General features: G+C 36.9%; 3 non-coding genes across 3 annotated transcripts; all 3 read left to right on the plus strand.

Annotated features, from left to right (window-relative positions):
- Positions 1-6521: 6521 nt before the first annotated feature.
- Positions 6522-6594, plus strand: TRNAC-ACA (transfer RNA cysteine (anticodon ACA)). The gene has a single exon. It is a non-coding gene; the product is annotated as a tRNA-Cys (tRNA).
- A 1573-nt stretch (positions 6595-8167) lies between these two features.
- Positions 8168-8296, plus strand: LOC112445256 (small nucleolar RNA SNORA35). The gene has a single exon (XR_003033622.1). It is a non-coding gene; the product is annotated as a small nucleolar RNA SNORA35 (small nucleolar RNA).
- An 8367-nt stretch (positions 8297-16663) lies between these two features.
- Positions 16664-16758, plus strand: MIR764 (microRNA mir-764). Its single transcript, NR_031235.1, has one exon. It is a non-coding gene; the product is annotated as a microRNA mir-764 (primary transcript).
- Positions 16759-24461: the final 7703 nt, after the last annotated feature.

Raw genomic sequence — 24461 nt, forward strand, 5'->3', positions numbered from 1 at the left:
ATACATAGTTATAAGCTATCATTTATTGAACAAACACTACCCACTGTCAGGCAATGTGCTAAAAATTATACAAATGATTCCATTTTATTTTCACATTCCAATGAAAGTGGTTATTATTATCCGTACTTAATATATGAGGTCTCGAGTTTTAATTGAGTTATCCAAAGTCTCTTTTGAGTCCTAGGGACTTGCCTAAGAAAAATTGCTACTATATCAACCCAGCAATCTAGCATCTATCAAATGCTAGAGAAAAATTAGCTACTGTTGCTTTCCTTGATATTATTGTTATTAGTGTTATTGCCATTTTCTTATCTCCTCTAAACCCTGTCTAGCTCAACAACATGGAAGTCAGCATGATATAAATTTGTCAGATGGATTACATGCAAGAACCCACTTAAAGTTTCTAGCATTTAAAAGCCAATTAGTAAATGTCAAAACTGTATGAACTTTTCTCTTGAAGGATACTTTTTATTTTTAAGTGAGGAGAAACAAAGCAGTAGATACTGCTACTTCTGATTATTTAGTGGTGTGCCCCTGGATAAAGAAGTTGACAATTTGTTCTCAGAAATCAATGTTTGACTAGAAAATGAATTTGGTTTAAGTGCCCGGCATCAGGAGGTTAAGAGAGTTTATGGTTAAAATATTTAGTGCACACTTCAAAGTTTCTGAGCTTTTTTCCTGTTCCATCTACTACCTAAGTTTGTATCTCTGAGGACTGGTACAAATATTTCCAAAGTATTTGTGTATTTAACAAAGTATTATTATTCATAATGCTTTTGAAATAGTATAATTCATTCTTTTGTGCCCCAGTTTAAACATTGTCATTTAACAGTTCAATTAATGTTTACTGATAATGCAGAATTGCTCAATAAATGTGTTCAATAAATGTTGGATGAAAGTGTGAATGACTCATGTCCATTATTATTTTTTTTATATCTTTAGATTTCTGCAAAGAAAGCTTCCTTTAAATTGGATATATACTTATCTCTGCAAATTCATTTTAATAAAACACATAATGTTCTGCTGGATATAAAAACATAAATGAATTAGTCTTTATTACACTTTATTTCTTAGTATTATATTTAAAATTGGTACTTGATGTGCTAACAGTTAAGTGCAGCTCACCTTCCTTACACTGTTCGCTCCTTGGTGCTTTTCTTCATTTAATATTCATTTTGATGAATTTGGCTCTCCTGATGCCTTTAAAGTGCAAGCCAAAATTTCAGTTTACTAACAGATTTTTATGTTATTGGCTAACAGTAACCTCTGATTCTAAAAAGGAAAAAAAAAATGACCAAGTATCTCTAGCATCCAAAAGAAACCTAAAATTTCAGTGTGTTCTCTAAATTTGTCCAATAAAGGCAGAACTAGAAAGTACTTCTTCTTTCTGGTAAGGACAGGAGAGCCAAATCCATCAGTTCTACAGTTTGTTCCAGCTCTAGAAAAGAATTTGGTGCAGTGGATTATAAATAATGGATTATAATTAATGGATTAAACTTTCTTATAGAAGTGAATTTTTCAAGTATATATGGAATTTGTAAGTAAATTCTGTTTCTTGCTAGAACTTTAATTTATGAGATCATAAATTTGTTGGTTTGGGTACCATGCAAGTTATTGCTGATCTTAATAAGAGTTTTTGTGTAGCAGTGGACACAAGCCAGATTGGAGAGGGTTTAGATGTAAGGAAATGAAGACAGCATGTCCAGACAACATGGTGGAATGGGGTGGTGGGAACCGATAATACTTGTCCTATATGAGGGGCAGGACTTGGTGATTTTGAACAGTAAGAGAGAAGGAAGATTCAAGAATGACTCTCAAATCTCTGGCTTGACCAGTTAGTGATATGAGATACTTTTTGCTGAGATAGGGTATAGAGGAGGAGGAGGAGAAGTTTTGTTTGTGGAAAGGGACAGAGATAAGTTTAGTTCAGACATGTTGGATTTGAGTTGCTTCTAAGATGTCAATTGGGTGATATCTAGTAGGCAGATGGGTAGGAAGTTTTTCTGTGGCTTTCACTTCCATCTCAGTTGTCCTCCACTGTAGATAGCCCTTTTCCCATCGCTGATTTACCTGTCAATACAAAGACATCACTTTCCTTCTTCTAGAAATGTGTCTCTAGTTCACTTCCCTTTCTGATGCTATATTTAAAATTGAGATACAATTTTAACATCATAATTTAATTAATGTTAAAAAGTACATTTTTAAAGAGAGATTCTATGGGGAAACTTTTTTTCCTTGACAGCTGATCATTGGAAAGATAGCTCAGGGAAAGCAAGCTATAAAGTCAATGAGGGAAAAGAAATGAAGAATGGGTAAGATTTGCTTGTGTTGTAATAAAGTATAAGAAGTGACCTCTGAATCCAGCAATGAATATGGAGTTGAATTTAGAGCGTGGCAAGGGCAGGAGAAGGAACACTTCAAGTGCGTTTGGACGGGGGGAGGACTTCATGAAAAGACTGGAAAGTACTGAATGAAGCAGAGCTGATGGGGCCTGTGACCTTATTGGATTGTTGTTGTCATTCAGTTGCTCAGTCATGTCCAACTCTTTGTGACCGCATGGACTGCAGCATGCCAGGCTTCCCTGTCCTTTACCATCTCTTGGAGTTTGCTCAAACTCATGTCCATTGAGTCAATGATACCATCCAACCATCCAACCATCTCATCCTGTCACCCACTTCTCCTGCCCTCAACCTTTCCCAGCATCTGGGTCTTTTTGAATAAGTTGGCTTTTCATATCAGGTGGCCAAACTATTGGAGCTTCAGCTTCAGCATCAGTCCTTCCAATGAATAATCAGGTTGATTTCCTTTAGGATTGACTGGTTTGATCTCCACACACAGTAATGAAATAATGTGGGATACATCAAGTGAAAGCAACATGGAAATGATAGAGGAAGGTGCTGACTAAGGGGTTTTGATAATACTTATAGCAGCTCTTCCAAAGAGAAACTCCTGTAACTACTGAGAAATATGGGACTGCATCACTCATCTTTGTCTTACAGTTCTGATGCTTTGGTATTGTGCCTTCCAATTACTACACCTGTAACAAACATCCCCTACCACCAGGTGGTATAGAGTCATGTCATGTTAGAGTTGCTTTCCGTTGTTTGGGACTCTGGTGGGATGAAATTCTTTCCAAGCCACAACTTTAAAAATCTGGTCATTTATTTAATGTCCCATTTACTATCCAGACAACATTTTGGGAAAAGTTAAGATCATCACTTCTCAATAATTCATAAGCTTAGGTAATTGATTTATATGTTAAATTCCCAAGGGAGGCACCAAAGCAAATGTATTTTACACTTATATATGACTTATTTCCAGACAACTTTTGCTATGTTTGCTATCCAACATTGAATTTTAAAAAATTATTACAAAAATTTTTTTTACTCCTTTTCCACAATTATCCGGTTGAGATCCCTATGGTAGAGTTATAGCTGTGAGAAGGGATATCCACTGAATTAGAGGAAAAGAAAAGAATAGCTGGGCTCTAAGGCCTTCAGGGGAAGGTCAGTGGCAATTTGGATAGCAGGAATTGGCAGAATACAGATCCAGTAGTTCTGCCTTAATTATACTTTATGATATCATGCCCCAGAGAACATAAAGTTCTCAGTTTATTTTTTTGGAAAAATATATAAATCCAAGATCATTATTTTTGACTCTTCATATTAATAAGTAGTGCATTAAGTTTGCATTAGAACTAAAAATGATGTAACCTAGTTTTAAGAAGCAAAACACTACAATTTACATACCAAAATACCCCTGTCACAGGAAAAGAATGATGCTTATAGATGTAAATTACTCAGTTTTCACACAATTTGCTGTAAACATTTGACTAGTAGCAGAGTCCAGAACTAGTAGTCGATGGTGATAACACTAAATCTTATCCTTTTCCCTCTCATTTGAATCTCTGGAGGTTAGAATAAAGAATACATGGATTAAGTTATTTTGATAATATAAACTTGAATATTAGATTAATCAACAAAAATAATTATGGAGAATTACTATATGATTGGCACTATGCCAGGAATTATGGAAGTGACAGATAACTCTTAGGTAGGCTCTATGACATCTCTGTTCATAATCCTATTGATGAGATAAAACTAATTATGGTAAAACAAACAAAAAAGGCAGAATGTTACAAAAAGCCAAATTGTATGCTCTGAGCCATGAAGATTATATAGATATAAAGGGGAGGAATCAATGAAGCCTGCATTTTAGCATTTCATAATCTTCAAGAAGTGACCTTACAAGTTGGGACAAATTAAATACAAATTTGCCATCATGAACTCTTCCATCTCATTAAGCAGTCTTTTTGTCTCTTAGGCCTTATCCAGGCATTCACATAATTATATATCTTGTACATAGTAGGCACCCCGTAAATATCTGCTGGTTGAGTGATTAAATTCTTGAGACAGATATTAGTAAAAGGAAGCAAAAGAGAGGCATTTTGCTTTTCTGTCCAATATACAGTTATCTTGAGAAAAAATCTTTACTGACCATGGAGAGAGTAACTTATCATTAGATAGTAGTGCCAGTCTGAAAGTAAAGCTGATAGATCTGCTTCTTAAAGACTACAGTGCCTAGTTGCTCACCCTTATGACCCTGAAGAATGAAGGTAAAATTTTGAATGTTTGTTGGATTATGAAAACAATTTTGGCTCACTTGTCTCCACCAATTAGTTATGATTTAGAATATCAAGATTTTAATAATGCCAGGAGTTAACTTTTCAGCAGAAATGTTTCTCTAATGCTTTGTATATCCCCAGATTTTAAGTAAATATTTAAATAGTGTGAGTTTGGACTCCTTTTAGGAGCAGTATTCAAGTAGTATCTATCTTATGCTAAGAAAAGGTTTATTTTTTTTTTAATCTTCATAGCTTTATACTAAAGAACTTTTGCTTGTTTAGACATGCTTCTCTTCCACAAAAACAAGGGTATTGAATTATATTGTTGCAATTAATGCCAAGTGTGAAAGTCACTGAGTCATGTCCAATTCTTTGCAATGACATGGACTGTAGCCCACCAGGCTCCTCTGTCCATGGAGTTCTCCAGGCAAGAATCCTGGAGGGGGTAGCAGTCTCTTCTCCTGGGGATCTTCCTGACCCAGGGATTGAACCTGGGTCTCTTGCACTGCAGGCAGATTCTTTACCGTCTGAGCCACCCAGGAAAGCCCAAATTAATGCTAAGTAAATACATGATTTTACTGGGACATGGTTAGTCAATAATGACACAGGATGGCTGCCACTGATGAAGTAAAAATCTTGACTAAATTTTTTTTTAATTTTAAATTTATTTTTTAATTGAAAGATATTTGCTTTACAGAATTTTGTTGGTTTCTGTCAAACATCAACATAAATCAGCCATAAAAACCTTGACTACATTTCTTTTAGGTGAATTATCTCTACTACAGCATTGCATTTTTATGAGTATGTATATTGAAAGTAATATTATAATTTAGCATTAAGGCTACTGCAATCATACTTATATATAAAACAGTTACTATGGGAAACTGCAACAACTTTTCAAAATTGTGGTATAATGAACACATATTTTTGACATGATGAATGAAATGGGACCACAACTTCACAAATGAATAGTCTTCTGAACAAAATGTGATTTGTTAGAACCCATATTTTTAATAGTTTGTCTCATGTTATTTTCCATGTTTTTATGTTTATATCCATCAAATAGCACATTGAAGAGAGTATCTATATTCTAACAGGTTAACCAACAGTTTAGAAATAAGTATCCTTTACTGGAAAAACAGAAACAAGTGCAAATTCATATTTCAATTTGCCATTATTCTAGAATTTTAGGCAGGAAAATATGTTCTTTATGAGTCACAGATAAGCCTCACTGCACTGTAAATTTTGGAGTACACTTTGTCTTCTGCTCTTAAATTCAGATCAGATCATATCAGTCGCTCAGTCGTGTCCGATTCTTCGCGACCCCATGAATCGCAACATGCCAGGCCTCCCTGTCCATCACCAACTCTTGGAGTTCAGCTCTTAAATTGGGTACTGCTTATTTTTAAATTGTTTTCTTCCTCCTCAATTTTAAAAACCTTTCACCACAACAGGCCTAGAATATCACCAGTAATTCTCATTTTGCTGAGAATGTTCATGTATTTGATTCCATTTGGTTTCAGGTATGTAGGAAAAGTTCTAAACCTCAATTTCCGTAATGGAACTTCCTTATCCAGGGAGGGCAGGCAAGAAGGAAATCGAACTTTTTATACCTTCTGTACTGATAACATTTTTAAAGTTTGAAAGAACCAGGCATTTGAGGGAATGTAGATCAACAACTATGCATTACTAGCAGAAGTATACGTTATACAACTACTTGATGGAAAAGTTGGCATTATCTCCTAAAACTGAATATTCACAATGTGTATACAATATATTGTTTTAGTTTTTGATTGATTAACCAATTTTACCAATGGAGCCATGTTTGCTGAAATGATAATGGTGATTCACATACCAATGGTTATAATTAATCCAGTCTTATGCACTTATGGGGACTTCCCTGGTGGCTCAGATGGTAAAGCATCTGCCTACAATGCAGGAGACCCAGGTTCAATCCCTGGGTCAGGAAGATCCCCTGGAGAAGGAAATGGCAACCCATTCCAGTACTCTTGCTTGGAAAATCCCATGGACGGAGGATCCTGATAGGCTACAGTTCATGGGGTCAAGAAGAGTCAGACACGACCAAGCGACTTCACTTTCACTTTCATTATGCACTTATGGGCTTCCTTCATAGCTCAGATGGTAAAAAATCCACCTGCAGTGCAGGAGACCTAGGTTCGATCCCTGGGTTAGGAAGATCCCCTGGAGAAGGAGTTGGCAACCCACTCCAGTATCCTTGCCTGGAAAATCCTATGGAAAGAGGAGCCTGGTGGGCAGCAGTCCCTGGGGTCACAAAGAGCTGGACACAACTGAGTGATTAACACTATGCACTTACAGTCAGATTATTTCTCAAAGTCTAGAATGGCTGAGCTCCCAAGCTACCAAATGGGGCATCATTTGGTAAGGCAGCATAAGCTAGGGAAAAACTAGAAGAGATAGGCTTTTTAAAAATAGGAACATTATACATTTAGACTAGGGCTTGGTTCATAGAATTTTATCAATAACTTCATGAAGCAAATAATGAAAGAAGTAGTAATGATTATTTTCCAATGTCTGCTTCAAGTGATAAATTTTTAGTCACAACCAGGAGAAAAAATGGGAGGTGCAGAAAATGGACAGTTTTCTGTTTTGTATACTTGGGAGAATGAGTTCCCTCCAAATGCATAGGAAAAAATGTGTCTTTGTCTTTTACATAATTTCAAAGTAATGATCTACAAATTCTCATCAGGAAACTTTAGGCAACTTTAAACAGTCATATTCAACATTTAAGCCAACATAAACAATTAGGTATAGGGATTTCCCTGGTGGTCCAATGTAAAGCAACTTGGCTTTTTGTAAAAAAATTAAAAGACAAGTAGAAAATGTAGAATTATCAACTAAAAAAAAGTCCAAAAAATTTTAACTAATTTCTGGTAGTTTGAAAGAGAATTGCCATTGGTGACACGGGAGACATTCATTTGTGACAACAACTGTTATTTATTGAACATCTGGGCTTCCCTGATAGCTCAGATGGTAAAGAATCCACCTGCAATGCAGGAGACCTGGGTTCAATCCCTGGGTTGGGAAGATCCCCTAGAGAAGGGAAAGGCTACCCATTCCAGTATTCTAGCCTGGAGAATTCCATGGATTGTATAGTCCATGTGGTCACAAAGTGTCGGACATGACTGAGCAACTTTGACTTTCACTGAAAACACGTAATGTCAGGTACTGGACTGGACTCTACAAGTTATTTCTGCTAACTCTCCCAAGAGTTAACAGGCAATGAAGTGGTTATTATTGGCCCCATTTAACATATAAGGGAACACAAGCCAAGAGGGCTTTAGCAAGTTTCCAAGGTTCTAGGGCTAGTTCCTGGATTCTGAACCCAGATCTGCTTGATTCTAAGCTCACATTTCTTTCAACTGAAGCTGACCCATGTGTGGTCATCATGCTGATGGAATGAAGCAATGGATCCTGCAATATTCCAGGTCTCCTATCCACACCCTCTTTCAAGCTGGTCCTTCGGCATAAAACACAGGGTCCCAACCCTAGCTCCACTGTCAACAGCACTGGCAAATGACCCACTGGGCTCCTCCTTGACCAACTGGGCGTAGAACAGTGCAAAAATAAATCCCTCTGGAAAGCTGGGAGAGTCACACTGTAGGCTACTCCTGCATGCAGGTGGGTACACATCTCCAGGGTCCTGGGACCCTGCTGAAGAAAAGTGAGGAGGTGGAGAGATCAAGCAAGCAGCTCAGTATCTTCTACTACCAGATAACAGTGACTATGTCTAAATCAGCTTAATAGCAGGTGCTCAATAAATGTTGTCACCATTATTGTTTATTATCATCATAATTACTAGCTGTGTAGCTCTTAGCAATTCACATTAACCCTCAAAGACTCAGTGTCCAAAGTACATAAAATAAGCTTGACAGTACTGGAATGATCTAAGATTCTCATGGTGACAACATTACAAGATAAATTTATTTAAATTCCCTGGCAAATTGCCCATTAAGTGCTAGGACAGGAGAGAGAAATTGTTCTCTCCTCTTGATGTGACAAAATTGAGATTATAATTATCTTACAAATTTGGGCTCCTGTGTATTTTATTTGCCCCATATCCTTACCAGTTTCCTGACAAACTAGCCTTCCCCTGCCTCTTCATTCCCTGCAGATAGTGTAAAAGTCTGCTTAAGCCTAGTGCTGACAGAATTTCTTCTCTATTTCTTGTAATTTAGATCTATGCTCAGGACCCATTCCTAGCCCCTTCTTTCCTTCATAATATCTTTGAATACTCAAATCCCCATCATTTGGCAATAACCAGTTTCCCACTTTTTTGTACTCATTTATGTTGTTATGAGCTAAGTTGTTAGCTCTTTGAAAGCAAAGACCCTATATTCTCATACGTCTTAGTATTTACTGTAGCCCCTAGCCCTGTAACTTGCATTAAGTAGAAGCTCAATAAATACTGACAGAAAAATTCACTTAAGTTACCTGTGAAATCACTCATTAATTCTTATAACCAGGACTTGAAGAAAGATCTAGAAAATTAAACACCCTGTTTTAGTACCACATAAATATGGCACTATTTTCTGTGGCAAGTAAAACATAAACTGAAAACTCATTTAAAATCCAGGAAAGATTAGTTTGTGAGAGATGAATTCATGGTAAGTTACTTAACTGAGTATTTTGAAGTAAGACATCATATTTTTTGTGTGTATTAAAATTGTGGAAGGTAACTTGCCTTCTTAGGAAATGTCTTTAGCATCCTCAACCATCAGGGACATTGGGCTTACAGGTCTAACCTTAGGTCATGACAACATTTTCATAATTAGACCAACACTGTAAAATAATGTACAAAACTTGCAGCTCATTATAATTTTACTATTTTCATACAATTGAGATGAAATGTATCAGTGAAAAATACATGTTGAACTTAATCAATCTTTTTATTTAAATTTAAAACTTCAGATGAGGGTTTCTCAGGTGGTGCTAGTGATAAAGAACCTACCTGACAATGCAGGAGATGTAAGAAATGCGGGTTCAATCCCCAGGTTGGGAAGATCCCCTGGAGTAGGAAATGGCAACCCACTCCAGTATTCTTGCCTGGAAAATTCCATGGTCAGAGGAGTCTGGTGGGCAGCAGTCCATGGGATCACAAAAAGTCAGACACGACTGAAGCGACTCAGCACAAATAAATCCTTATTGACTGAAATACAAGACCAAATAAAAACTATGACACATTTTTTTTCTGAAAATTGGAAGGAATTGACTTTTCATATTGTATGTATTTTAAATTTTCTTTCAACTGTCTTTCAACTGTCATCTTTACTGCCACTACTGAACCAAAGATGAAACAAATCTGAACATCAACTATGTGAGTGATACAAAATGGAAGGAGAAAATGGGCCATGTGCCTTTATGTAAATTTCCTTTTTCTGAGATTCCAGAAATTGGCCTCTTTTAAAAAAAATGAAAATAAAATTCTTAGACATATGGCAAGATATTCATATGATCTACTAACCTTGTGAATTAATGTGTGACAATGGTAAGTTTTATTTTCCCCTTATTATTTTAATGCAGAACAAATGCTATTTGAACATCCCTCCACACTTCCCCAGGCTTTCGTGGTAGCTCAGCTGGTGAAAAATCTGCCTGCAATGCAGGAGACCCTGGTTCAATTCCTGGGTCAGGAAGATTGACTGGAGAAGGTATAGGCTAGTCACTCCAGTATACTTGGGCTTCCCTGGTGGCTCAGCTGGTAAAGAATCCACCTGCAATGTGGGAGACCTGGGTTCAGTCCCTGGGTTGGGAAGATCCCCTGGAGAAGAGAAAAGCTACCCACTCCAGTATTCTGGCCTGGAGAATTCCATGGACTATATAGTCCATGGGGTCACAAAGAGTCAGACACAACTGAGTGACTTTCACTACACCTCCCCAGACATATACACAGATATTACACTGATAACAGGATGTGGGGAGACAGTCTTTTAAATAGATTTTTATTTATTTATTTTTTTAAATTTTATTTTATTTTTAAACTTTACATAATTGTATTAGTTTTGCCAAATATCAAAATGAATCCGCCACAGGTATACATGTGTTCCCCATCCTGAACCCTCCTCCCTCCTCCCTCCCCATACCATCCCTCTGGGTCGTCCCAGTGCACTAGCCCCAAGCATCCAGTATCGTGTATCGAACCTGGACTGGCAACTCGTTTCTTACATAGGCAAAACACTCTCTGACATAAATAGATTTTTAAAACTTAGTTTCCTAAAACAGTGTAATCTAGGGTCTTGTCTTGGAAGTCCATGTGGGTAGATGAGAATCTGTCAATATAATGTCTCTTCTCAGAATTTTTCCTAAGGGCAACATGCTATTTTGTTTCCCATGTAATTATTTTCTTTTCTTGCTTGTGTACTTTAATTTCATTAAAAATTTTGAGGATTGAAAAGTATGATTATTTAGATTATCTCATAATATAAAGCAATTTTTGTGATAAAGAGTATGAATTCTCTTTGATAAACATCTGCTTACAGTTGAATGAAGTGTTCTTTAGTATAGACTGTAGTATTCAAAAGGAAATGCAATTTATCTAGGAAATGCTGCTTCCCGTGTTGCATTTACCCTCTTGCTGGCCTGATGTTATCTGTTTTGCCTATTTGTCCTTTGTTACTGTCAAGACAGCAAATTTCTATCTGAAGCAGATGGTGTAACTGCCATTGTTCAAGCTGCTTAATATTCATTCTGCTGCAGGGAATTTTTATCACTAAACCTCTAATTTGGAAATATTAATAAATCAAAATTATTGACTGTTCTGTTTGGGATGTCTGGAAGCATTACATATCTGAAGAGAAAAATACATATTTACATTTTGAAAATTGTATCAAAAAACTTGTTTATTTCTTAACACATCAAAGTAAAGATTTATTTCATTAAGTTAATATATAGTGTGATGGTGGGTAAATGCTATAAAATTTTAGTCAGTCATTTGTTGTATATAAATTTATCATGGACTTTGTTTCCATTATTAATGTCTCCATATTTTATCCCAAAAGAATCACTATGTGTCTTGACATTTTTGAATAGAGTGTTTACATTTAAATCTATTTTTAAACTTCCAATTTAGGCCTTTTTGTCCATAGCTCCTAACAGCATCCTGCCTCACCTACCCAACATGAAAGCCATCAGATTTCATATTTTACCATCAGGAAAGAATTAGAATGTCATTTTTTTTTCACTCAGTTCACATGTTCAATACGGAAATGATTAAAACTCGACCAACAGAAATTTTCCATTTAACTTTATCCTTACAACTTTAAGGCAACAAATGAATATTTTGTGGACATATTCATAACTTATAAATAACACATATGTATACTTATTCAGTAAATAGAATTCCACAATGTTCATGATTTTTCAGTGATTACTACTGTAGAAATAATTCCACTCAGTGTAATAAGGTAAACTATATGTCCCATAGTTGGACAATTGCACAATCATCAATGACTGATTCTAATTGAACGTGTGTTGAGCAAGTCATCGACTGCTGTTAGGGAGACCATATTTTCCAGTTTGTCCAGTATAGCTACAGTTTACACTTATTAAGCAAATATAAATACTTTCTTTGACATTCAAAAGTGTCCCTGTTTGGAGCTAAGTTACATGCTTATTCTATTTTTTTCTGCACCCATACAAACCTAAGAGTTAGATGCTGACATATGTGAAAGAACTATAAGCAAATGTCTCTTACCCAGAGGAGCATACAAACTTATTAATAACAAAAGAAATTTATACATAATTATTGCAAAATAATCCATATTTCTTTGCATTAAAATTCTAAATATGTGGTACAGGCAATAAGTACTGTGGGAACTCAGATAGATAAGTGGATGTGGATTAGAGCTGTTGAGGCTAGTTTAAGTAGTTGCTCTATTAGAGACCTTGCAGGCATGAAGTCACATGGACAAAGTTCTAGGGATGGAGATGATTACAGTTCACTGCTGATCAATCAACAGTGAAAATGACAGAATACAAAGAAGAGTGTGGTAGAAAGAACAATCACTAAGGACTTAGAAATTCTGGTCTTTTATCCTGGCTTTGCCACTGGTCAACTTTATGTTACTGAGTAAATTGCTTCTTCCCTTTGGCTTTATTTCCTTCACCTGTAAAAAAAAAAAAAGGAGCAAATTAGATTCATCCATTCCTCAGTTTATGGTGAGATTACTTTGGGCAAGGGACTCTACTAAGGACTATGGAAAGAATTTCTAAAGTTCCTTTCCTGCTCTACTTCCATAGCAATGACTCCCATCACCTGTGTTTCCAGGGACATTGTTGTTAAACAGCTTGGGATCGTGTGCTTCTTCTCTGTCAAAAAAGTATTTATTGCTGGTAAGTGAACCCAAACCAGCAAACATTTGTTAAGTTGACTTGAAACTTTTCCCAGCAAATTCCTTTATTTCCTAATTGGATTCAGGCCATATTTTCTTTCCTTCTGATAATGATGCAATCCCAGAATGGCTGGGGACCCTTCCAGGAGAAGCTGGTATTGCATATTTTCATAGTGTGAAAACTGCTCTTGTGCTACCAGTAATCAAGTCTCCAATCAGCTCAGCTGGCAAAACTGGATCCCATGCACCGGTCTCCTTTGTCACTTCTCACAACTGAGGCAGGGCTATTCCCCATTCTGATATCAGAGAGCTTGCTCTGTTCCCAGTTCTAATCTATAAGGACAGATGATGCTCTCTGGAGAGAAAGTTATAGCAACTGAACAAAGTACTCTACCAACTCAAGGAGGCTGATATGTCTTCTGTGAATCCAGCAGGTTCAAGGCTGTAGGCCCAGTTCCTTTGACAGTGTTTCCTATTGCAAGGAGAGGGGAAAGTGGTCCTAAATCATCAGAATGGATTATACATCCCTTCTGCACATGGATGCTCCGCCCCATTAATTTGAGAAGCTGGAGGTAAATCTAGTCTAAAAAGAATCCGAGGAGCAAGAGAAAATTTTTTTACTGATCTAATATTTATTCTGTCTTTAAAATTGTGGAATACTATCCAAAAATAAATCTGAGACTCTTCAGATAGTAGATATAAAATACAAGATCAGATAGTAATAACTTTAAAGTTGTTACTTAGTTCATTTATGTTTGGCAGGTCATAAAACAGAGACAAATTGTTTTTGGTAGAAGTGCCAGAATATATTTAAATCTAGCTGCAAGTTCGCCTGTTTGCCTTCAGTATTGTTAGTGGTGGTCATGGTTGCAGTGGGAGGGGATGAAACAGAGAGAAGTCAAGATTTTATAAAGAATAGTTGAATGAAAAACAGAAGTAACAGAAGAAAGAGGAGCTATAATAGACGTTTGATCATAAATGACTGCTGCAAGGAAAGCAAATTATTGAATTTAGAACTGAGGATATTTATTTTCTCCATATTGTAACTTTACACATAGAATGGTGCAAACATTGCTATAAGGGGTTTCCCCTTATTTTTGCATGGTTAGGGCTTCCCAGGTGGTGCTACTGGTAAAGAACCCACCTGCCAATGCAGGAGATGTAAGAGATGCAGGTTCGATCCCTTGAAGAAAGAAATTGCAACTCACTCCAGTATTCTTGCCTGGAGAATCCCATGGACAGAGGAGCCTGGTGGCATATAGTCCATAGGGTTGCCAAGAGTCAGATATGACTGAAGTGACTTAGCATGCATGCAGGCTAGCAGCTTAGCATGCATGGAACAGAAAACTGAAGTCCTTTCAGGAAAATGTTCCAAGTGAATTCCAAGTCTTAAGAAATTTATAATAGCTCTCCAGGTAGTCCCATTGAAAATTTAAATTATCAGTGAATTTTTCTTCAGAAATACATACTCCTATACATTTAAATCTGTAAATGTACTAAGTAAGTGTTAGTCGCTCAGTTGTGCCCGACTCTTTGCAACCCCATGGATTGCAGCCCACCAGGCTCCTCTGTCCATGAGATTTTCCAGGCAAGGATACTGGAGTGGGTTGCCATTTCCTTATCCAGGGGATCTTCTCAACCCAGGGATTGAACCCAGGTCCCCTGCACTGCAGAAAGATTCTTTACCAACTGAGCTACAAGGGAAAGCAATACATAAAACATTATTAAATCAGAGATACAAGCAGCTGAAAACTGACAGGAGCTGAAAATAGAGTTGTAAGTAAATCACTGAGAGTCTGTCTGTTCAAATATACTGCTCGTAAATTTGAAATCAATCTGCTTTATTCTACCAGTAATAGTAGAGTATCTACACCTTGATTTATAAAATATTTAAACTTCAAAAACTTCTGACTAAAAGTGGGGAAGTGGGAAAAGGAAAAGCAAAAGGCATATGGAATCACTTGACATTGTATTGAAAAATTAATCCACAGACATCACTCACTAAGTGTATTTTAAAATTAAGGCCAAATTTGGAAGTAAATTATTTCCTCAATTATTTCAGGATGTAAAAGTAAACACAATTCAAACCTCTACTCATTTTCTGTATGAGTATGTTTAACCATTGTTTTGGTAAAATAAGAGTGTGATCCAAATTCTATGCCTCATTCCCAAACTTCTAGAGACTGGTGACACCTTACAGAGACAGCTGTTGAAAGGGGCCAGGCATAAGAAAAGTGAAGGAAAATGAAGATGGTAAGTCACACAGATCCGGAGGGATACCCAGCCATAGATAACCTGAAAAGCTCAGACTTCTGAGCAAGGCAAACTTGTTTTTAAAAACGGCAATACAATTGCAATTGAAAATATCCAAGGTTGGCTTAAGGGAGAATGAGTGTAATAACTGACTTGAGACTAACAAGATGATGGGTACTTTCTTTCTTCCTGAATAGACATGAAACTTTTCTAGGATAGAAAGCATCATAAGAAGATAGATCTGCATCCATGGTGTTTCAGAGCAACCCAGTGGGCTCTGTAACAAAGCTATAAATAGATTTGTTGTTGTTCATTCACTTAGTCATGTCTGACACTTGCTGACCTCATGAACTGCAGCATGCCAGGCTTCCCTGTCCTTCACTATCTCCTGGAGTTTGCTCAAATGCATGCCCATTGAGTCAATGATGCATGAAATCATCTCATCCTCTGTCACCCCCTTCTCCTCCTGCCCTCAATCTTTCCCAGCATAAGGGTCTTTTTTAGAGTCAGTTCTTTGTATCAGATAGCCAAACTATTACTTTGTCTTTTTAAAGCAGGAGGAAATGACTGATTAAATGGAATGTTTCACTGATTTTTCTAAACAAACCTACTTAGAGAATTTCATAAATGGGGAGTGCCCTCTCAGATGAGCTCATGTGAGCCCACTCATTTCCTGAACCGTGTATTGTGAATAAGTTGACAGGCAGCAACAAAACAGCCTGACAGTTCAATACAATAAAGAAATTCATAATTTAAGGGACAAAGTTTGTCAGTTTTAATACCTTCAAATAGGGATTTAACAGCATCTGTCACTATCCATTAATGAAATGCAGAGGCATGAGATGTACATTCCCTGGGCCTGTAAGTTAGTAAATACATAGATCAAATATGTTGTAAATGGAATTCTTAAACAACTTTAAAAGTGATCATTTGTAATGTTTTTGGCCATGATGTAATATTATCTCATTACAGTACCTAATACTATGTCATCTCTTTCAATAATATTCTAAGAATGAATATCCTTGATGATCTTTAAGGTTTGGGGTTTTACTTTTGCTTGAGCAGCTCCATAAATGAATATTCATTTTGTACATTATTTTTATTGTGAAAAGAAAAATAAATGGCTTTTCTTGTTACCAAAAAATAGCTCTATGAATATTCTGACCAAACTTTTATTTACTTCTATTGAGATAGAATGACGTGGAAAAAAAATTTCGAATGCAATTACTGATGACTAAACTGTATGCATTGTTAAATTCTATTTACAAGTTCCATGAGGAATTTGTTTTTTAAGTAAAGCATCATGATCAGAGTATGGACACAGCTGCTAGGGGAGTCTCACCCAGCCATTTTCAGAAGGTTTATTCTGCCATAGTATAAAGAATCCTGATTTGTTCAAGAAATAATTTCAATCTAAAATCTAGTAGGCAGGTGCTCACTCGTCCTTCTCCACGGTTAAAAATACAGGGAGGAGGCCAGAATGGCAACTATCACTATGATTGTTTTCTTTGGGATAGAAGACTGACCAGCTGATTGTAATCAATGGATTGTGAACTCTCTCAGACACTGAAACTGTTAAAACTCCTTGCTGCTGCTGCTGCTAAGTCACTTCAGTCATGTCCAACTCTGTGCGACCCCAGAGACGGCAGCCCAACAGGCTCTGCCATCCCTGGGATTCTCCAGGCAAGAACACTGGAGTGGGTTGCCATTTCCTTCTCCAAGGCATGAAAGTGAAGTCGCTCAGTTGTGTCCGACTCTTTGCAACCCCATGGACTGTAGCCTACCAGGCTCCTCCGCCCATGGGATTTTCCAGGCAAAAGTACTGGAGTGGGTTGCCATTGCCTTCTCCGTTAAAACTCCTTAAGGTATAACAAAGAAGTAATGTTTTGAATTTAAGTATTTTGAAGTGCAAGTTCAAATTTAAGTGCTTTACTCATATCATCTCCTCTTCTAAACAACACAATGTTTAAGCCAAGTGTTGTTCACAGATTATAATTTCATAATGATAAATATGACAAGATTTTTATAGTATTCCATGTCTCTCAAAACTGAAGTTTGAGGTGAATGTAATCTATTGTAATAGTGAAATAGTAATTATAAAGTAAGTGTAATCATAATTAAAATATAAATTTATCATTAATTTTTATTCAACAAATATTTATATATAACCCTTAATATGTGTAAGGTATTTTCCATGCATACTGTATTTTCAATGATAACCATCTTAGCAACCAAGTAATACAGATAGTGTTTTCTTCAACTCATTGTTGATAATGCATTCCTGAACTATGGAATGTAGGAGTGGATGTCATCACTATCTACATGTCTGCTTAAAGGAATTTAACTCTCACTTCAATTGAAAACATGAAATATAAACGTGACTGGCAGTGATTACTGAGTAGGAACAATCAAGGAAGGCTTCCTACATGATGCAAACCTCTGGCTAAAGGGAAGTATACAGATGGGTCATTTAGGAAGTGGAACACTGAAGACTTTGCCAACAATAACTTATCTTGTGCAAGATCACAGATAGAACTGTATCCACACTTTGATCTTATGAGACTCCAACCTCATTCTGCAGAGAAGGTGAGCATCAGAGTGTTCCCTGGCTATACCATGTCACTATGAAGTTTGAGAGCAATGTTTAACAGCTGCAGGCTTGGTAACAAATTATGCACATTTTTAAAATTACTGAAACTTATTTGAATTTGACATTCAATGCAATCACAAGAACATCTTTTGAAGATTGAATGGATCCCAGGCTCTATGCTGAATACAATGAAAACAAAAGCATATTATGTGCATTCAAGTAGTTTACAGTCTGAAGGTAGAGAGTTCCCCACCCCTTTTCAAAACTAGGACACTTGCAAGAAAAAAAAAAAAAGAAAAGGAAAAGTAGAATGCTTCTACCTTATACATTTGAGTTATATCACCTTTTTATTATATTGTGCTTTCTGTTTCTCCTTGTTTATTAAACTCAAAAGATTAAGTGCTCATTGGTAGTAGATTTTCTACTACCCAACTACATTGGCATAGAAAATTCACAAATAGATTCAGATAATTTTTCCTAACATAAAACTGTTTTCTGCTTTTGCAGAGTCCTGACATTTAAGAACATGAAGTCAGGGCCCTTATACTCTTTTGGAACCTTTTCATATATGGATATTTTGGTTAGCATATTCTTATATAAAGGTAAAGAACCAGGGAGTTCTGTGGTAGCCTAGTGGTTAGGATTCCAGGCTTTCATGGCCAGGGACTGGGTTCAGTCCCTGGTTAGGGAAATGAGATTCTGCAAGCCGCAAAGTGTGGCTAAAGAATAAATAAACCTAGTTTCACATAGTTTCAAAAATAAACAAACAAAGGTGAATAACCAATTCTGTAAAATGCTGAGAGTTACTCTGACTAGCTCTTATACTGAAGGTTTTTTCCCCTAATTAATTAGTTATTGAATTTAAAAATATTCTTGATGCAAGTAGTTGTCCATATAGGATCAATGAGGGAAAACTTAATTTTCCTTCAATAATTACTTTCAATACATTACATTTTTCCTCATTAAAGGTCAAATTTCTCTTAAGAACAAAGAAGTACGATTATTTCCCAGCAGATGATATTTAAACAGATCACTGAAAAAGAGTATTATCCTATTTCATCAGGATACAGATTTCAGGCAGTGACAAACTACATTAATATCTATACATCTTTGGAAATATCAAGTCTACATTTTCATAGCTTAGGTCTTATTACTGTATCTTACATGAAAAAAATATATAATTCAAGCAGAGAATTTTAACTGAATTTTTTATTAATACTTTGTGATATCTATAACACACAAATGGAGGTTTGTGACATTGTACAGGAGGCAGTGATCAAGACCATCCCCAAGAAAAAGAAATGCAAAAAGGCAAAATGGTTGTCTGAGAAGGCCTTACAAATAGCTGAGAAAGGAAGAAAAACAAAAGGCAAAGGAGGAAAGGAAAGATATACCTATTTAATGCAGAGTTCCAAAGAGTAGCAAGGAGAGATAAGAAAGCCTTCCTCAATGATCAATGCAAAGAAATAGAGGAAAACTATAGAATGGGAAAAACTAGAGATCTCTTCAAGAAAATTAGAGATACCAAGGGAATATTTCATGCAAAGATGGGAACAATAAAGGACAGAAATGGCATGCACATAAAAGAAGCAGATATTAAGAAGAGGTGGCAACAATACACAGAAGAACTATACAAAAAAGATCTTCATGACTCAGATAACCACAATGGTGTGATCACTCACCCAGAGCCAGATATCCTGGAATGTGAAATCAAGTGTGCCTTAGGAAGTATCACTACGAACAAAGCTAGTGGAGGTAATAGAATTCCAGTTGAGCTCTTCCAAATCCTGAAAGATGATGCTGTGAAAGTGCTGCACTCAATATGCCAGCAAATTTGGAAAACTCAGCAGTGGCCACAGGACTGGAACAGGTCAGTTTGCATTCCAATCCCAAAGAAAAGCAATGCCAAAGAATGCTCAAACTACCACACAATTGCACTCAACTCACGAGATAGCAAAGAAATGCTCAGAATTCTCCAAGCCAGGCTTCAACAGTATATGAGCTGTGAACGTCCAGATGTTCAAGCTGGATTTAGAAAAGGCAGAGGAATCAGAGATCAAATTGCAAATATCCACTGGACCATCGAAAAAGTAAGAGAGTTCCAGAAAAGCATCTACTTTTGCTTTATTGATTATGCCAAAGCCTGTGACTGTGTGGATCACAACAAACTGTGGAAAATTCTTAAAGAGATGGGAATACCAGACCACCTGATCTGCCTCCTGAGAAATCTGTATGGAGGTCAAGAAGCAACAGTTAGAACTGGACATGGAACAACAGAATGGTTCCAAATCAGGAAAGGATTAGGTCAAGGCTGTATATTGTCACCCTGCTTATTTAACTTATATCCATAATACATCATGTGAAATGCCCAGCTGGATGAAGCACAAGCTGGAATCAAGATTGCCAGGAGAAATAATAACCTCAGATACACAGATGACACCAGGCTTATGGCAGAAATCAAAGAAGAACTAAAGAGCCTCTTAATGAAAGTGAAAGAGGAGAGTGAAAAGTTGGCTTAAACCCAACATTCAGAAAACTAGGTCATGGTATCTGGTCCCATCACTTCATGGCAAATAGATGGGGAAACAATGGAAACAGTGAGAGACTTTATTTTTGAGGACTCCAAAATCACTGCAGATGGTGACTACAGCCATGAAATTTAAACATGCTTGCTCCTTGGAAGAAAAGCAATAATCAACCTAGACAGCATATTAAAGAGCAGAGACATTACTGTACCAACAAAGGTCCGTCTAGTCAAAGCTATGGTTTTTCCAGTAGTCATGTATGGATGTGAGAGTTGGACCATAAAGAAAGCTGAGCGCTAAAGAATTGATGCTTTTGAACTGTGGTGTTGGAGAAGACTCTTGAGAGTCCCCTGGACTGCAAGGAGATCCCACCAGTCAATCTTAAAGGAAATCAGTCCTGAATATTCATTGGAAGGCCTGATGCTGAAGCTGAAACTCCAATACTTTGGCCACCTGACGTGAAGAACTGACTCATTAGAAAAGTCCCTGACGCTGGGAAAGATTGAAGGCAGGAGGAGAAGGGGATGATAGAGGATGAGATGGTTGGATGGCAATACCGACTCAATGGACATGAGTTTGAGTAAGCTCTGGGAGTTGATGATAGACAGGGAAGCCTGATGTGCTGCAATCCATGGTGTTGCAAAGAGTCGGACATGACTGAGTGACTGAACTGAACTGATATCTATATCAAGATTTTTAAAAACCTGAGCATGTATATTTTGAAACTACTGTGGGAAATACAAATTAGTGTTTTGTATATAACATGGTAGATGCCATTCAGAGTAGTAAATGGGACAATTTATTTTTGCATGTTTTTATTTTCTATGTACTTGTCTTTTAAAATCTTGTTTCTTGGTTTTTGTTTTTGTTCGTGGGTTTACTATACCAAAATGATATTTGTGTAGTTTCCAAGTTCCTTCAGAAAAGTGTATGATGTTGTAATTTAAGGTACTGAACCATATTAGTTTTATCCAAATTAGTAGGTTTTTTAAGAAACATCATTCCAACATTTTAATTGAATATGGCAAATAGAGTGGCTCCTATATCCAAACTAAAACAGAGTCTACAGAACTTGGAATTGATGGCATCCTGGAAATTAAACGTGTCAAAATCACTCTTTTTCCCAATTATTTAAATTTCCTATTTCAGCTCATGTTCATATGCTATCCCCATTCTCTTAGGCTCTTCTATGTGTCAGGAAATGTGACTATCACATCTATAGAGACCCATCCTCACAGATGATCATCCAGGAGAACTGAGAATGCTTTCCCTTAATTTCTACCTTGGAAAAAATCCTGATCCCTAGGATCATTAGACTGACAAAGGGGCTAAGATACTATTATAGACCGAGACTGATCAAACAACTTTCTCTGGTTGTGAGAGGGAGTTTTCACAGAACCATATAGATTAGAGAAAGCTGAGTTCCTTAGAAGAATGAAGATACTAGTAACAAAAAAGAGAGGAGAAAATACTGATGTCCACTGTATAATCCAATAACAAAATTACATATATACAAGGATATATCAGATCAGATCAGATCAGTCGCTCAGTCGTGTCCGACTTTTTGCAACCCCATGAATCGCAGCATGACAGGCCTCCCTGTCCATCACCAACTCCCAGAGTTCACTGAGACTCACGTCCATCGAGTCAGTGATGCCATCCAGCCATCTCATCCTCTGTCGTCCCCTTCTCCTCCTGCCCCCAATCCCTCCCAGCATCAGAGTCTTTTCCAATGAGTCAACTCTTCGCATGAGGTGGCCAAAGTACCGGAGTTTCAGCTTTAGCATCATTCCTTCCAAAGAAATCCCAGGGCTGATCTCCTTCAGAATGGACTGGTTGGATCTCCTTGCAGTCCAAGGGACTCTCAAGAGTCGTCTCTAACACCACAGTTCAAAAGCATCAATTCTTCGGTGCTCAGCCTTCTTCACAGTCCAACTCTCACATCCATACATGACCACAGGAAAAACCATAGCCTTGACTAAACGAACCTTTGTTGGCAAAGTAGTATATACATATATATATGAATACATATATATATATATATATATATATATGTATACATATATATATATACATATATATATGTGTGTATATGTATGTGTGTATATATATATACATACACACACATATCTCCTTTTAGATCATCAGTAGATGTTTTATAGTCATGTTTATATAGATCCTATATACCTGGAGAAGGAAATGGCAACCTACTCCAGTATCCTTGCCTGGAAAATTCCATGGATGGAGGACCCTGGCAGGCTATACTCCATGGACTCGCAAAGAGTTGGACATGACTGAGCGACTTCACTTTCCAATGCAGGGGATCCCTGGTCAGGGGACTTAGATCCCACATGTTGCAGGGCAGTTCAGTCCACATGCCTCAACTACTGAGCCAGTGCACCCTAGAGCATGTGCTCAGTAACACAAGAAACCCACGCATGGCAACAGGAGAGGCCTGCGTGCCACAGTGAAGACAGAGATTAGCCAAAATTAGAAAGGAAAAAATGACTGGACTGAAAGTCCCTGGAGGTCCCTGTGAGATCTCTGGTCCCTGTGGCCTCACATTCAGCCCAGCGTATACAGTAAAAGGGACAACACTTCAAGAGTCTGAAGAATAAGCCAACTTCCTCAGTAGGTGACATGCTGAAGAAGGAGGAGCAGGACAGGTTTATAAACCTGCAGAGACTGAAAACCGCACATCAGTCTAATTTGTTGGTTGGGAAAAAAATGTAAAATGTCTGTTTTCTGCTTTATACTCTTCTCTGACTTCATGATTTGCTACAGTGAACATGAAGAGTCCAAGACAAAATTACTTTTAAAGGAAAATACAAATAATCACTTGGCCACTTTAACCTAACCAGCTGGATCCACCATAAGTGGCAAGAGGAGGAAGGAGCAGCAGTTCTCCTGTGACTAGAAAGGAGAATCATCTGGGGTAGGGAAGGGGAAGGACTCTTTTAAAAATCCTAATGTCTGGACTTCCCTGGTGGTACAGTAGATAAGAGTCTACCTGCCAATGCAGGGCACATGGGTTCTGATCCCTGGTCTGGGAAAATCCCACATGCTAGAGAGCAACTAAACCCATGTGCCTGGAGCCTGTGCACCACAATGAAGAGTAGACCCCACTCACTGCAACTAGAGAAAGCTCGCGTGCAGCAACAAAGACCCAGTGCAACCTAAAATAAAATTAATTAATTAAAAAAAAGATCCTATATACCATCTAGTAATATATTTCTGATTTGTTTTTTATTGATGTATAGTTACAAATTAGTTTTTAACCAATTAGCTTTTTGTAGAACAATTTCTTGAATTGCTAATGAATTTTCAGCTTTCTACTGACACACATCTGTTTTCTTGTTAACAATAAATTTGGCTCACCACAGTGATTTGATAATTGACCCCCAATTTTTGCATACTGGTGTTACTGATGAGTAAATCAGGAAAAAAATTAACAATGAAGGTTTCAAAACATAACCCATTTTCTAAAAAAATAATTAGAAACTAGGAGACATGATTTTTTTAAAAGGAGAAACAATGTTATTATTAATGAAGTGGATATGACCTTTGTGATATTATATTAATTTTGTTTCCTTTCTATGTGTAATTTTGTTCTACATAAAATAATTTTGCTCTCTATAAAAAAATTTATATTTCTGGATAAATCAGTTGTTGCTGTTTATAGACCATCTGAAAAATATATCTCTTTTAGGGTTCACAAGAGACTTAGAAGCTAGGTTACTTATTTGTGTCTTAGAAATGCATGAAGCAATATTGATTACTTTGAATTCTCTATTTGGCTTCTTTAATGTAAGTGCTGGTGTTTTCTAATGCACACCTCTCACTGTCATAATGCTTTGTCAGCCTTCACATATTATTTACTAACATCTTGGTATTTTAAAGATGAAAATATAAACCACAGATAAATTGGATGAATTAAACTAGATCGTACAGGGTAGGATCAGAGTTGGGGAGAGCCTTCAAGCTTCGAATTCCTGTCTTCTCTGCAGAAACAAAGTTAATCAGTTTTATAACCAACAGGAAAAAGCTTACAGTGTGAAGGAACTTGGCTAAGAAATTGTGAAGGCACAAGCTAATTAGAA

Source organism: Bos taurus, chromosome X (assembly GCF_002263795.3).
Source record: "Bos taurus isolate L1 Dominette 01449 registration number 42190680 breed Hereford chromosome X, ARS-UCD2.0, whole genome shotgun sequence".
Lineage (NCBI taxonomy): Eukaryota > Metazoa > Chordata > Mammalia > Artiodactyla > Bovidae > Bos > Bos taurus.